General features: G+C 38.1%; 1 long non-coding RNA gene across 3 annotated transcripts in view; it reads right to left on the reverse strand.

Annotated features, from left to right (window-relative positions):
* The window catches only part of LOC103093123 (uncharacterized), an 83,869-nt gene that overhangs the window by 46,038 nt on the left and 23,872 nt on the right, over window positions 1-13,959 (reverse strand). For 2 of the 3 annotated variants that reach the window (XR_008917873.1, XR_008917871.1), the window contains one exon: window positions 7,653-10,971. This is a non-coding gene — a long non-coding RNA (uncharacterized LOC103093123). Of the gene's footprint in view, window positions 1-7,652; window positions 10,972-13,959 lie in introns of those variants that run through there. The other variant, XR_008917872.1, reaches the window with a different exon arrangement.

Raw genomic sequence — 13,959 nt, forward strand, 5'->3', positions numbered from 1 at the left:
TTGAAGAAAGATGAGGTAGATGTGATTGCAATAATCTAGGTGATAAATTATGTCAGCTAGCACCAGGGTGGTAGCCTTATGAGTAGAGAGAAAGAGATGGATGCAAAAGAGGTTCATGGAAGTAAAAAATGTTAAGCAATTGATTGTATATATGGGGTGAATGAGACTGGGGAGTTGAGGATAACATGAACCTGAGTGATGGGAAGGGTATCTGCAACTGAAAGAGAGAAATTCATAAGAATAGTATAAACTTCTTGAACCTATAACTCTTCCAGGTCTGACATTGTCCAGCTTTTTGTTTCCTCTCTCAAGGGGCCACTTAAGTCATTCTCATCTCCAGATAAAAGGTTCCCATCAAAACAGGCCACCATCTTTTTTTGGCCATGGTGGGGAACTGAGTATCTACCCTGAGGACACAGGCTGGGAAATCAAGACTAAAGGAAAAGGAGGGTTTCACTCTCCCAAGATACACTCTGAGGAGTCAACTCAAAGGACCTACCAGAGTTCCACTTAAGTACTCCAAGCTGCTCAGTTCTTATTTCAAACTGACTTGGAGACATAACAGAAGTCATGGCCCCAGAGCCAGATGACAAACTCTCCATGGTGGTGATATGTAACAGCACTGCAAGACAGCAGAAAGCTAGCAAGCTTTGCAGATGTTCTGGTTAGCATAGGTATTTCCAGCTGCTCTTCGATGATTCCAAGGGTTGGCATATTGTTGAGCTCATGTTTTTTTTTTTTCTATCCTCCTTGCCAACCCCTTCCTTTCCCTTGAGATACCAACCAGCTGTCAGAGGACAGCTAATTTCCCAGCAATTACTAATGAGAAGCAGACGTCAAAAGGAGAGGTCCCATTTGTAGGATGGTGGCACATTGGAAGATTAAAATGCTATTTCCAGAGAAGATCTATGAAGAATAGACTGATTTTTAACATATTTTTAGAAGCTCCAGTGACAGAGTTAAAATGCCTCCAGCAGACATGCTTCCTGCTGAATTAGCTCAGGATCCAGGAGGCTTGCTGGGTCCAGGATATCTCCAGCTGACTCACCCTTCACAAAACCTGCTTCCCTGTTAGATCTAGCCTCATAACTCCACTTCCTGCCCACAGTACAACATTGTGGATCAATTCAGTCCCCCCAAACTCCCGTAACCACTAATGAACTGGTAGAAAATCCGGGGGATATCTAGGGTTGAATGAGGCTGTCAATTTGCTCCTTAGAATAGAGTGTAAATGTCAAACGCAGAGGCATTCTTGTTTGTTTTTTTTTTTCAGAAATTTGTTTTGTTTTGTTTTGAGAATTATTTCTGATGTCTTGGTAGTGATAATTTCATAGACTACTCTTTTCCCTCTCACTCTTCTTCTTAAGTGCCTCTCTGTTTATATTTTGGGGACTCAAAGACAAAGTAGGTCTTTTTTATTTATCAAGTAAAATGAGAGCTCAAAGAAGTATAATCTCCCTAAGAATACCTCTCAGCAACATTTTTTGTAAAGATATTTTATTTTATCAATAACATATAATAGCAAATTTCCACGCTTTCCAAATTGTTTCCTTTCTTCCCATCCCTCCCTCCTTCCCCCTTCCCACAGCTGGAAAGCAATTTGATTATCATGTAATTGTTCATATTTGTAAAAGGATAATCATATAAAACCAAAACCCTAAGTAAACTAATGTGAAAAATCTTTGACCTGTATTCTGACTCCCACAGTTCTTTCTCAGGAGACAGATAACATTCTTTGACATCAGTGCCTCAGGATTTTCCTGGATTGTTGGATGGCTAAGAGCATCATCTAGCACCTATGACAATGCCTGGGATTCCCACCATCAGCTTCATTCCTTTGTTGATGCTGTTATCTTGACCCCATGGACCATAATATCTTTTTATCATTTTAATGCTGCCCGTGAGGCTTTCTTGGCAAAGATATGGAAGTGGTTTGCCATTTTCTTCTCCAGCAGATCACCTTTTCTCAGAAATGTCCACTATGACCTATCTGTCTTGGGTAACCCTCAATGGCACAGCTTCTATAGTTTCTCTGAGCTATGCAAGTCCCTCTGCCTCAACAACACAGTGACCCAGGGAGAGTGACTTCATATCTTAATTTCTTAAGTTTTTATTTCTTGACTACATTAAGGTATTTTGTCCTCTAGAAAGAATGAAGTAGAAACTACCTAATTAGTGGTAGGCATTCTAATTGCTTAATTAATTACTACCCATTGACAAACAAGACCAAGAAGAAGATCCTGTCACTGTTGTTCAGTCCTGTCTGACTCTTCATGACCCCAATTAAGAGACTGATTTGGAGTAAGAATATCATTTTATCGATGAGGCCAGCATCATAACCAATAGAGTGACAGGTCATTGGTCCTCTCTAGACCAAAATCCTCCAAGGTCCTGGATCAGTTATATATATACACTTTTTTAGCTTCTCTCTTCAACATCCCAAGAAATTTCTAACTGGCAAATAACTTTTTAGGAGATGAGCCATCAAACTCTCAGCCCTTCTGCTTTGCCATATTAGCCAAATTTTGTGAAATGAACACAATTCTAAGAACAAAAGAAAACGCAAAAATCTGTAGAGTGGACGGTACCTAAGATCCAAGTCTTTGACTCAGGAATTCTCTCATATTAGCCAAATTTTGTGAAATGAACACAATTCTAAGAACAAAAGAAAACGCAAAAATCTGTAGAGTGGACGGTACCTAAGATCCAAGTCTTTGACTCAGGAATTCTCCCTAATATACAGAGATTAGGGTCTTTCTACTCAGAGCCTTGATATAAGATTGAAAACAGTAGAGGAAAAATAAATTCTCACACTAAAGTACTTTGCCATTTCCTTCTCCAGCTCATTTTGCAGATGAGGAAACAGCCAACTGAGTTAAGTGACTTGCCCAGGGTCACCCAACTAGTAAGTGTCTGAGGCCAATATCGAACTATAGAAGATGAATCTGACTCCAAGTCTGATATACTATCTGCTATGCCACATAGCTGCCCCATGAGATCCTGAGGGAATGGGACAACATTTAAAGGCCCTCAGTTCTGATTTTTCTCTTCACTTCTGGCCTCATTTGATCATTGAGACTTAGAGGCAGAGGTTTGGGGCTCTGGTCCTACCTGGGACACTTTCTGTGTGGCGATGGGCAAATCATTCTCTAAGACTCAGTTTCCTCACTTGTACAAGAGGACTAATAATATAAAGCAGTGTTTAAACCTCAAAATATTATACAAATGGGGATGGTTGTTATTAAGTCTTTTGACAAATACTAGCTATTCTCTTAGAGAGCCTCTGGCTCTCAGACTAAATATTAGTGTGGGAAAATGTTTTTAGAGTCATCTAATTCTAACTAATTTGTTCTGCAGATGAAAGAAAGAACTTCCAGGGAGGCTAAGTGATCATGGAGGGTCTACTCTGTGCAAGGCATTTAGTAGGGACCCTATAATGATATCAAGTACCTCAAGATGCTTAAAACCTAGTCAGATAGATATGTCAGATATATACATATATAATTTCTTTTTCTAAAACCTTACCCTCCACCTTAGAATCAATACTGTATATTGGTTCTAAAGCAGAAGAGCAGTAAGGGCTAGGCAATGGGGGTTAAGTGACTTGCCCAGGGTCACACAGCTAGGAAGTGTCTGAGGCCAAATTTGAACCCAGGAGTTCCCATCTCTAGTGCTGACTCTCAATCCATTGAGCCATCTAGCTGGCCCCCACTAGTAGATAAAATCCCTATAAACATATCTGAAAACAAATCAATAACAAAATAATATTTTATCATATTTTCAAAATATACTTCAGAAACTGCTGCCAAATTTAGATAGCAGCTGACATGCATAGAACCCTGTGAGCTTTACAAAGCTCTTTACATCCCATTTTATCAGCACAGTAGCACTGTCAGGTAGGTTCTACAGCTTCCAATTTCATAAATGGTATATAATTGTATATAATTTATATAATTATATATGTTTTATATTATATACATTATATTAAACATTATATATTAAATTATATTATATATTATTATATTATATTATTATAAATTTTATATAAATTTCAATTTTATAAATCAGAAAACTGAGCTTGATAGAGGTTAAACAAAGTACCAAAGGAAGTCTTCAAACCCACTTCTCTTTTTACTCAAAGTCCAACTTTCTCTCTACTTTCACATTAGAACAAAGAAATGCTTTTAGGTCTAAATTTTCTTAAAATATAGGTCTGACCCTGTTATGCCTCTCTTCAATAAACTCCAGGAGCTCCCAGTTACCTTCAGGATCAACTGTTTGGCATTTTAAACTCTATAACCTGGTCCCTACCTACTCTTCCAATCTTCTTACACTTTCCTGTAACTCTATATTGGCACAGTGGAGAGAGTGCTAGACCTGGAGTCAAGAAGACTCATCTTCCCGAGTTCAAATCTGGTCTCAGACACTTACTAGCTGGGTGACTCTGGGAAAGTCATTTAACTGTTTCACTCAGTTTCCTCATCTGTCAAATAAGCTGGAAAAGGAAAAAGCAAACCACTTCAAAAAAAATCCCAAATGGGAAAACAAAGAGTGCAACACAACTAAAATGATGGAAAGTCAAAAATGTACTTTATGATCAAATATCACTGTCCTACTTCTTTTTTGAACTAGACACTCCATCACTGTGCCTATATACTGGATGTTCCCAATGCTTAGAATGTTCTTCATCCTCTTCTCTACCTCTTAATTTCCTGATTTTCAATATGTAGCTTCAATTTCAACTTCTTCATGGAGGCTTTTCCCATCCTTTCCTCTACTAGGGTCTTCCCCTCTGAGATTATCTCCCATTTATTGTGGATATATTTTGTATCACATAGTTCTTTACAAGTTGTCTTCCCTAATATAATGCAAGCTCCTAAAGGACGATCTGTTTTTATCTTTCTTTGAATCACCAGAATTTAGCACACCTGACACACGGTCAGTATTTAATAATTGCTTGTTGAGTGACTAATTGGAGCAAAGAAACAAATTAGACTTGAATTTCAATTAGGTCTTTGACAAAAACTCTCACAGTGCCCTTACAGGAAAAAATGGGAAGATGTAGACAAGATGGCAGAATAATTATGTGTGGTGTGGTGTGTATGATCTCTCTGCTGATACAGATTTCAGCTCCTCCATATCTAGATAGTCTTTATGAGTTTTTCCTAAAGAGGTTTCCCATCTACTAACTAACCTCGTGATGGATCTCAGTAAATTTAACCAGCTGGTCCTTGGAGGCAAAGTGATGATCCATCTCTGGGCTAATGCTTGACAGGATTACAGTTTAGTGAGCTGTGGCAAAGCTTTCCCTCCATCAGTGAGCAGGATATTCATGAACATATATGATGGGTATGTACAAATGTATTTCACATACATATGTTGGTGTATATATACATGCATATATAGATCAGTACACAGAAAATACATAGATTAAATCATATTTAGGCATGCATATTATTATAAATGTATACATGTTTTGTGCATATATTTATGGAGTATAATTGTAAAGCGTTAAGGGCTCATAATTGAGTGACCAGATTCTATTCTTTTCCTTTCCAAATGTCATTTCATGAATAACTTCTCTGCAGAGCTATAATTATAATGAAGCAACCAGGAGTTTATCAAAGAGTTCTGAAAAGCCAAGCAATGTGTTTAGTCATCTAAAACCAAGTATATTTAGCAAAAATTTAATTAGCAAAGTTTCTATTTTCTTTTTGATTCCTTTTATCATCAGGAATAATATCTCAAAGTTACCACTTTCACAATCTGTTCCCCTTGCTTTCCATTAACCTAGGTACCCTCTTCAAGAAAAAAAAAACAATATGGAAGGATGGATAGATAGAAAGATAGCAAGTTGGTAGATAGGATAACAGAAATCAACATGTATGTCTATATATGGATTGATACTGATCCACCTAAATCTGAAATGTTCTCCCTGTTAAGGACATACTTTTACCAGATGGTTGGCCAGAGTGAGAAATAAGCAGTTTAGACAAGGTGCCTTGTACATCCATACAAATACATCCATACTTGTGCATATATATTGTATTAGAAATATACTCTGTGGAGATATTTCTAGTTGTAATAAATGAGATACTCTGACTTGACTAGAGATACTAGGGAAAACCTGAAAGTGCATAGTTATAATGGAAATAGAGATACTTCTGAGAGATTGAGAGATACTACTCCAGGGGATACTCTGGGGTTGCCTGTTGATCACTACTGATGGCTAATAGATCAAGATATTTCCTACCCTCCACCCTTCACCTCCCAGTTTTACACCCCATGCCACCTGGAGACTTCCTCAGCTGCACTGGATGGCCATGTTGTCTTTTGTGCTCCAACACGCCCTAAGCACTCCACAGTGCTTTGCTGCGTCGCCATCTCAGCCGTTGAACCTTCTTGTTGGTTTCTTCTGCCTGTTCCGCCGAAGCAGTCTTCACATGCTGGGTGAGCAAAGCCCTGGTTCACCAGGGGTCGATGACCCGATGGCTACCCTCACAAGGTTTAGCCGGCCTGTCGAAGCCGTTGCCCGGATTGTGGCCACTGCCACATGCTAGCAGCTACTGGGAGCCACAAGTGAGAGCTGGGTGTCAGGTGAGGATCAGAGACTGGAGAGCTGCCCTGGGAGGGCACGACAAGCCCTCTATTCCAAAGATATTACTCCTCCCTGAGCACCCCATACACCCCAATTTTCTACAAATTTTGGGAAATGGCTTTTTATAGATTCAAGTTCCTGTGAGGTGAATTGCCTATGGGTTTTGGAGTGTAATACACCAGCATTACTGGATAATTTGGTGACCTCTTTCAATGGACAGATTTTCTCAGGTTCACCAGCAGACACAGTGTCCTTGTCACCTTCATTTCCCTTATCAGTGACTTTAGCTGTCTTTTCTTCAGAGACACTGTCAGCCTGTCCATTGTCCTTGCCCATAACCTGATCTAGCCCTTTCTCCTTAATCAATTCCTCAAACACAGCCTTAATCATGCTTTCCAGGTTGTTATCAATAGCCAATATCTTTTCTGCCTTAAGGGAAATCACAGATCTAAAGATCTTCTTCACTTGCGTTAGAGTTTGAAGGATAGCCATTAAAATCACATACACTTGAGCTAGGACCTGCCAGACTACAGAGTCTGTTTGGAATGGCAACTGCAAAACAGGAATTGTTATGTTGCCTATATAATCAATAGAGTCCATGATCCTATGGGTCATTCTGCTGTACAGTATGTGGTAGACCCAGAAACAAGTGGTGACAGCAATGACCACAACTCCAAAAACAACTTGTTTAAAAATCTTTACTCTTTTCTACTCTGCCTTTCAAAGGATTGTGAGATTCAGTCAAACTTCAAGGTGTCAATTGTAGTAGAAATATAATCTGTGGAGATATTTCTAGTTGTAATAACTGAGATACTCTGGCAGTGACTAGAGAGATACTAGGGGAAACCTGAAGGTGCCTAGTTGTAATGGAGATAGAAATACTTCTGAGAGATTGAGAGATACTACTAGAGGGGATACTCTGGGGTTGCCTATTGATCACTACTGATGACTAATAGATCAAGATATTTCCTACCCCACTCTTCACCTCCCAGTTTTCCACCCCATGCCCTTCTGCCTCCCTTCCCCCCCCCATTAGTCAGCCACCCTTCTAAGTAATTCAAAGGTGAACTGTGAGGTTTAGAGAAGATACTCTTGTTCTCTCTCTCAAGTAAGGAAGCTTATTGGAGAGGACAAGGATGGAAGATGAGGTGAGGGATGAGGTTTTCCCTAATCTATAAGGAGGATTAGGAGGACTTTGGGAAATGTCAATCCTGTCACAACTGTGACACGTCTGTCAGGGAGTTATGAAGGACAACTGATTATCTTCTGTCTTCTTCTAATCACACAAAGCCACCAACAAAAGTTAATTTCTTCTCATCCTAGCTCCAAAGCCCTCCCAAGGGTCCTTCAGCCTGGGACAGAAGCTACCAGGGGACCTGTTCCCAGCTTCTTCCTTCTTCAGCCTGGCTGGCTCTCTCCAACTGTCTTTCCTGGGAACATTCTATTTGGAATGTTCTTTTTTGATTGACAGCTGAGGTCCTTTACTTTGTTTTGCATGCTTGAAAGTCTCTCTTCCTTCATGCCCTCTTCCACAATACACATACACCCCACATGAAAATTCATGTGTATTCATTTATATTTATAGACATAAATGTATGTTCCATAAGGTTATAGAAACATGAAACTAGAGTTGGAAAACACCTTAAAGGTCCTCTAGGTCAAGCCCTTCATTTTACAGATGAGGAAATAGAGTTCCAAGAAAATTAAGTGAATTGTTTCAGGTCTCACAAGGAGCAAAGATCAGAGATGCAATCTGAATTGTAATCCTGTCAAGCATTAGCCCATAGATGGATCATCACTTTGCCTCCAAGGACCAGCTAGTTAAATTTAGTGAGATCCATTAGTTACTAGAAGTAAAGATCAGAGATGCAAGTTGAACTAGCTCTGATGGAGCTAGTTCTCTTCTTTTTCTTGGGTAGCAATATAAACATGATAGAGATAAGTTTAAAGACAGACATGGATAAAGAGATAGAGAGATAGGAATAGATAGAAAGATAGAGAACTATATAAATAGAGATTAAACTAAATCCTATAATGATTTCAAACATATAAATGATTATCCCAATTACTGGAAAATTATTTCCAGGTAAGTTGGTGAAGGGTTTGGAGGCAACAAGAAGTCTCTTAGGACTCACAGGAACAATCCTAATCCCTCAGAGAATGCCTGTTACAAAACCCTCATGAGGTTAGTTACTAGATGACAAACCTCTTTAGGAAAAACTCATAAAGACTATCTAGATATGGAGGGGCTGAAATCTGTAGTAATTTCTTTGCCAACGTGATGATCATATGTTGCTCTGGAGAAGAGCACAGCTTTCATGGGTGCATAGATTCATAGATTAAGAGCTGGAAAGTATGATCTAGTCCAAATTTCCCATTTTGTAGTGATGCAAGCTGAGTTTTCCCAGGTTAGTAAGTGGTAGAGCTAAGATTTGAACCCAAGTTCCCTCACTCCAAAATCAGCATTCTTTCCATTTCACCACACTGCCTGTGCTCCAATTAGTCCAGCTGTTTGGAGCACAGTCATGGGATCAATTCATGTATGAGCTGCATCTATTTGCTAAATTCCCTGGTTATTGACTACTGACTCCTCACCCTGGCCAGCCAACTGCAATGAGTATGCTTAATCATAAGAAAGAGAGCATGAGAGATGTGGATGGATAAGCACAGGTTCATCCCTGCAACTAAGAAAATAACACAAAGAGCTCCCCTTACTAATGAAATGTTAGCAGCAGCATCTTTATTTTGAGGACAAAATAAGTTATGAAATCATTTATCCTATAAAGAGCTCATTTGTATATTGTCTCCCCCATCAGACTATAAGCTCCTTGAGGGCAAGGATGGTCTGTTGCCTCCTTTTCTATCCCTAGCACTAAACATGGTACCTGATGCATAGGAGATGCTTAATGAATGTTTATTGATTGATTGTCTCCAAGTTGTAAGGAATTTCAGAGGTCATTGTGTCTCACCTAGACCTGGACAACAATTCTTGCTTCCATATCAGTCATTCAGATTGTTTGAAGGCCTCTAGTGATGGGGAACTCACTATCTCCCAATTCAGTCTATTTCACTTTGGGAAACTCCAATTGTTAGGAATTATTTCCTTCAAAGTCTGGAGTTAAAATTTGTCTCAGTACAGTTCCTACCTCTTACTTCCTCCCAGTTCTATCATCTGGGGCCAGGCAGAAAAAAAAATCAAAATATTCCTAACTGTGGTTAGGCCTAAATGAAAACCAGTTAAGCCACCACAGAACCTAATCTTCTCTAACCTCTACAGGGATCTGTAAAATCTCCACACCCTATAGGAAACAATAGGTGGCTTGTGGTAGGATTGAAGGAAGGAGAGGGAAAATAATATTTCACCAGCCTCCTCCACGTTGGCCAACAGTGGCCTCAGGCACATTCCACGTCTAATTTTTCATCTTGCCTGAAAGGGTCCCTTTTTAAATCAGAGAAGTTTACATCTAAGAAGGACCTAAATTAGAAGCCATTTAATCCAACCTCCCTCCTCCCCTGAAACCCAAGGAGTGGCTTGCCAAAGGTCTCACAGAATTGGTGCAAGAACTCTAACGAGAATCCAAATCTCTACATTTATGCTGTGTGTTATCATTTTATGCTATCATTTTTCAGTTGTATCCAACTCTTCATGACCCCATGTGGGATTTTCTTGGCAGAGATATTGAGGTGATTTGCCATTTCTTTCTCCAGCTTATTTTAGAGATGAATAAACTGAGGCAAACAGGGCTAAATGATTTGCCCAGGGTCACCTAGCTGGTAAGACCAGATCTGAACTCAGGAAGATGAGACTTCTTGACTCTAAACCCAGCATTCTACCCACAATACCTCCTAGCTGTTCCATCCCCAATTCTTCATTTATAGGCAAATGTTTTTCCTGCTTCATTTAGAGTAAATGTGAGAAGTAGGAAGTAGAAGAAAGGGGAAGCAAATTTCATGCAAGGATCATATTTGAGGATGGAGCAATTTCTAAGATTTATATATCCATTATATAACTCTTTAATACAGGGGGGGGAAGGTAATGTTGTAGGCCAGTCAAAGGTGTTTATGCCATATTTATTGTTAAAATAGCTAAAAAAAATACCCAGGTAAGAGAATACTTTATGGAAATTTATCAGACCTACAGCTATCTCTTCTTGATGCCTTCAGATTTGATTTAGAACTGAAAAATGTAAACTGTCTTTGATTTACCTTAAAATTGGTTGATTTGGAGTTGATTTCAATCTATGGTGCTAAATTACGTCCAATCAAATACAAATGAAATACTTCAACAGATTGCAGAGGTAGGTCTCCAAGATACACGCTCTTGTCATTCATATCATGGAGACAACAATCTAGTCTTACAAACGGAACTTCCCCTAGGGAAAAAGCAAAGAAAAACATAAGCAAAAAACACAGACCAGAACAAAGAAAGCAACTTGAGTTTCGACCACTGACATGTTGCTTGGCAGAAATATGACAGTAAATATCACAGTACTTGATCAGGAGAGCAAGCAAGATATGCAACCTATCATTTTTGCATTACTCAGTAATTCTCAAACTTTCACATCCCAAAGCCCTGCCAAGGGGTCCCCCTGCCACTAAGATGAACATATGCATAGCCCACCATAGCTTTTCTTGTGAACTCCTCAAATAAATTTAATAGGAAGGGTTGGAAAAAACCCACCAAACAATGGTACCATGCCATAAGCTAGAGTTCTTAGGAGTGTCAGATCACTGACAGTCTTTTCTCTTTTGACACATTCTCATTTCATTCTCAACCACTTAATCAAAAAGTACAAAAACTAAATGTTGCTACAGGGTGCCCCAAAATCTCAGCATTGTTTTATACTGTATTTAGGCCACCAAAGATATAGCATAGCTTGACATGACTATAATAACATCAGATCATTCCTATTGGGGTTCAAGGAATAATAATTAATCATTATAATTTAGTCTTTACTCCAAGAATTTCCAATTTGGCAGTTAGTCTAGCTTCCTCAGAGACATTGCCTCCAAGAACCTTTGTGCCACACTGAAGTTATATGTAGAAGTAAATTTACAGGAAATCAAGCCTAGTACTGGGTTCCCTTTAGCCCATTTTAACACCTAAATCTGGCTTTTTAGATTCATTTTGTTTCAACACCAGACCAATTAAGCAATTGTTCTTAGCTCTGATCCATAGAGAAGATCAGATTCTTTCTAGAGAAGCTCCAAGAAAAGCAACTCAATTGGTCCAATGTCAGAACTGTGCCATCTACGGTCAATTCTCATTTCATTTTCTTCTGGCTTCCAAGTAGAGTCAGAACTCTTGTATTCTTTTTCCCCTTTAGGTCTCTCAGAATAATTTCACCTTCCAAGTAAAACTTCTCTCCTCATTCTCTAGAGTTAGTTCCCTAAATCAATAGACCTTCAGAAACTGGAGATGCAATCACTGACTTCCTGCTTCCTTGTATTCAGAATGGGGGGGCAGCAAACATCATTGTTGTCTTATTTTTAAAAACTGCTATAGCCATGGGTCAATGGGGATATGGCTGGGGTTATAAACCCTAAATGATCACCCTGGTGCAAATATCAATAATATGGAAATAAGTCTCGACCAATGACACACATGAAACCCAGTGGAATTGTGCATCAGCTACGGGAGGCATATGGGGAAGGGGAAGGAAAGAACATGATTCTTGTAACCATGGAAAAATACTCTAAATTACCCAAATAAAATTTAAACAAATTTTTTTAAACTGATACAGTCCCCCAACCTTCAGCCACCACCATCCTAATCTCAGCTATCATCAATATCAAAACAATACCCTCCACCAGCAAACAGACTCCAATTCATCAGCTGATAGTTTAGCATTTTTTTAACAATAAAGTATTTTTAATTAAGGTATGAACATTTTTAGACATAATACTACTGCACACTTAATAGACTATAGTATAGTATAAATATAACTTTTATATGCACTGGGAAACCCCCCCAAAAAATCATGCAACTCATTTTATTGCAATATTTGCTTTATTGCAGTGGTCTGGAACCAAACCCACAATATCTCTGAAGTATGTCTGTACTCTGCGACTGTTCCAGCCCTTAAATGTGAATACATGTAAATACACTAATATTGAGTCACTTCCCAGGGAAGACAGAGCTAAATTGGAGCTCAAACAATCTGCTCATGTGTTAATAAAGGATCTTACATTTGTCTCTTCTTAGTAATTTATGGAATGGTTTCTAATAAAGCAGATCCTAGTCTTGACCTTTATTTCACACATCTCAGTTGGCAAGCACCATTAAAGAAGAGCTAGTTTACTAGGTTTATAATGAGTGAAAGTTAAGCCATTTTAATGTAATCAGTGGTATATCATCATCTTCTATACTACTGGGTTTCATCTGAAACTTGAAAGAAAAGATACAATCATAAATTCTTGTGCAAAAAGAAAAAGAGGAAGAATTCCATGTTCATTGGTGTTGTCAAGCTCATAGTGATTTATGTGATTTTTTAAAAATTAGGCACATTTTCAAATTTAAGCCAACTCTCCTCAAGAATGATGATAGCAGTCCTTCATGAATGCATATTGTGGCAATTTTCTTTACTCAGCTTCTCTGCTGTTTTCAGATCAAAGAAGCCATAACTTGGCACAAAAATGAAAAAAAAAAACCAATATGTATATGGGTTTGCTTGCTTTGTTGTAAAAGCTTTGCTTCTCACATGAGGTACAAGAAATTTTCCTTCAGAAATATAATGTAGGTTACATAGATAAAATAGCTCCTGGCTATAACTCTGTAAAGCTCTGGTTAACAAAATGTATAGTCCTTAGCTATAACAATCTGAAAAGAGAGAGATTTAGACCAATTTTTTTCAAGATATTCAAGAATCAATTAACTATATAAATTCATTTAGTGCTAGTGATCCTTTCCCAAAATATATTATTACATGCTATATGCATATGTTATGTAGATATGGATTTGGGTGGATATTTATGTGAATATATAGGCAAATCATTTAATAATAATAAATATAATATATAATATTATATATTATATATATTTATATTATATATATAAAAATATAACAATAATAATAAAATCATTGCCTCAGTTTCTTCATCTGTAAAATGGGATGGAAAAGGAAATGGCAAATTGTTCCACTGTCTACTTTAAAAAACTTTTTAAAACTTTTTTTAAAAAAATCTCAAAAAGTGTCACAGAGAGTTGGACACAACTGAAAAAAATACCAAAAACATGTGTGAACATAGATATAAACAGGTCATGCCAGACTAAAATTTATTAAGGCAAAAGCCTTTGAAAGATATAACAGAAATAACCTTAATTGATGATGCTTTCATTATTAATAGGGAGAGGTATAAAA

Source organism: Monodelphis domestica, chromosome 3 (assembly GCF_027887165.1).
Source record: "Monodelphis domestica isolate mMonDom1 chromosome 3, mMonDom1.pri, whole genome shotgun sequence".
NCBI lineage: Eukaryota > Metazoa > Chordata > Mammalia > Didelphimorphia > Didelphidae > Monodelphis > Monodelphis domestica.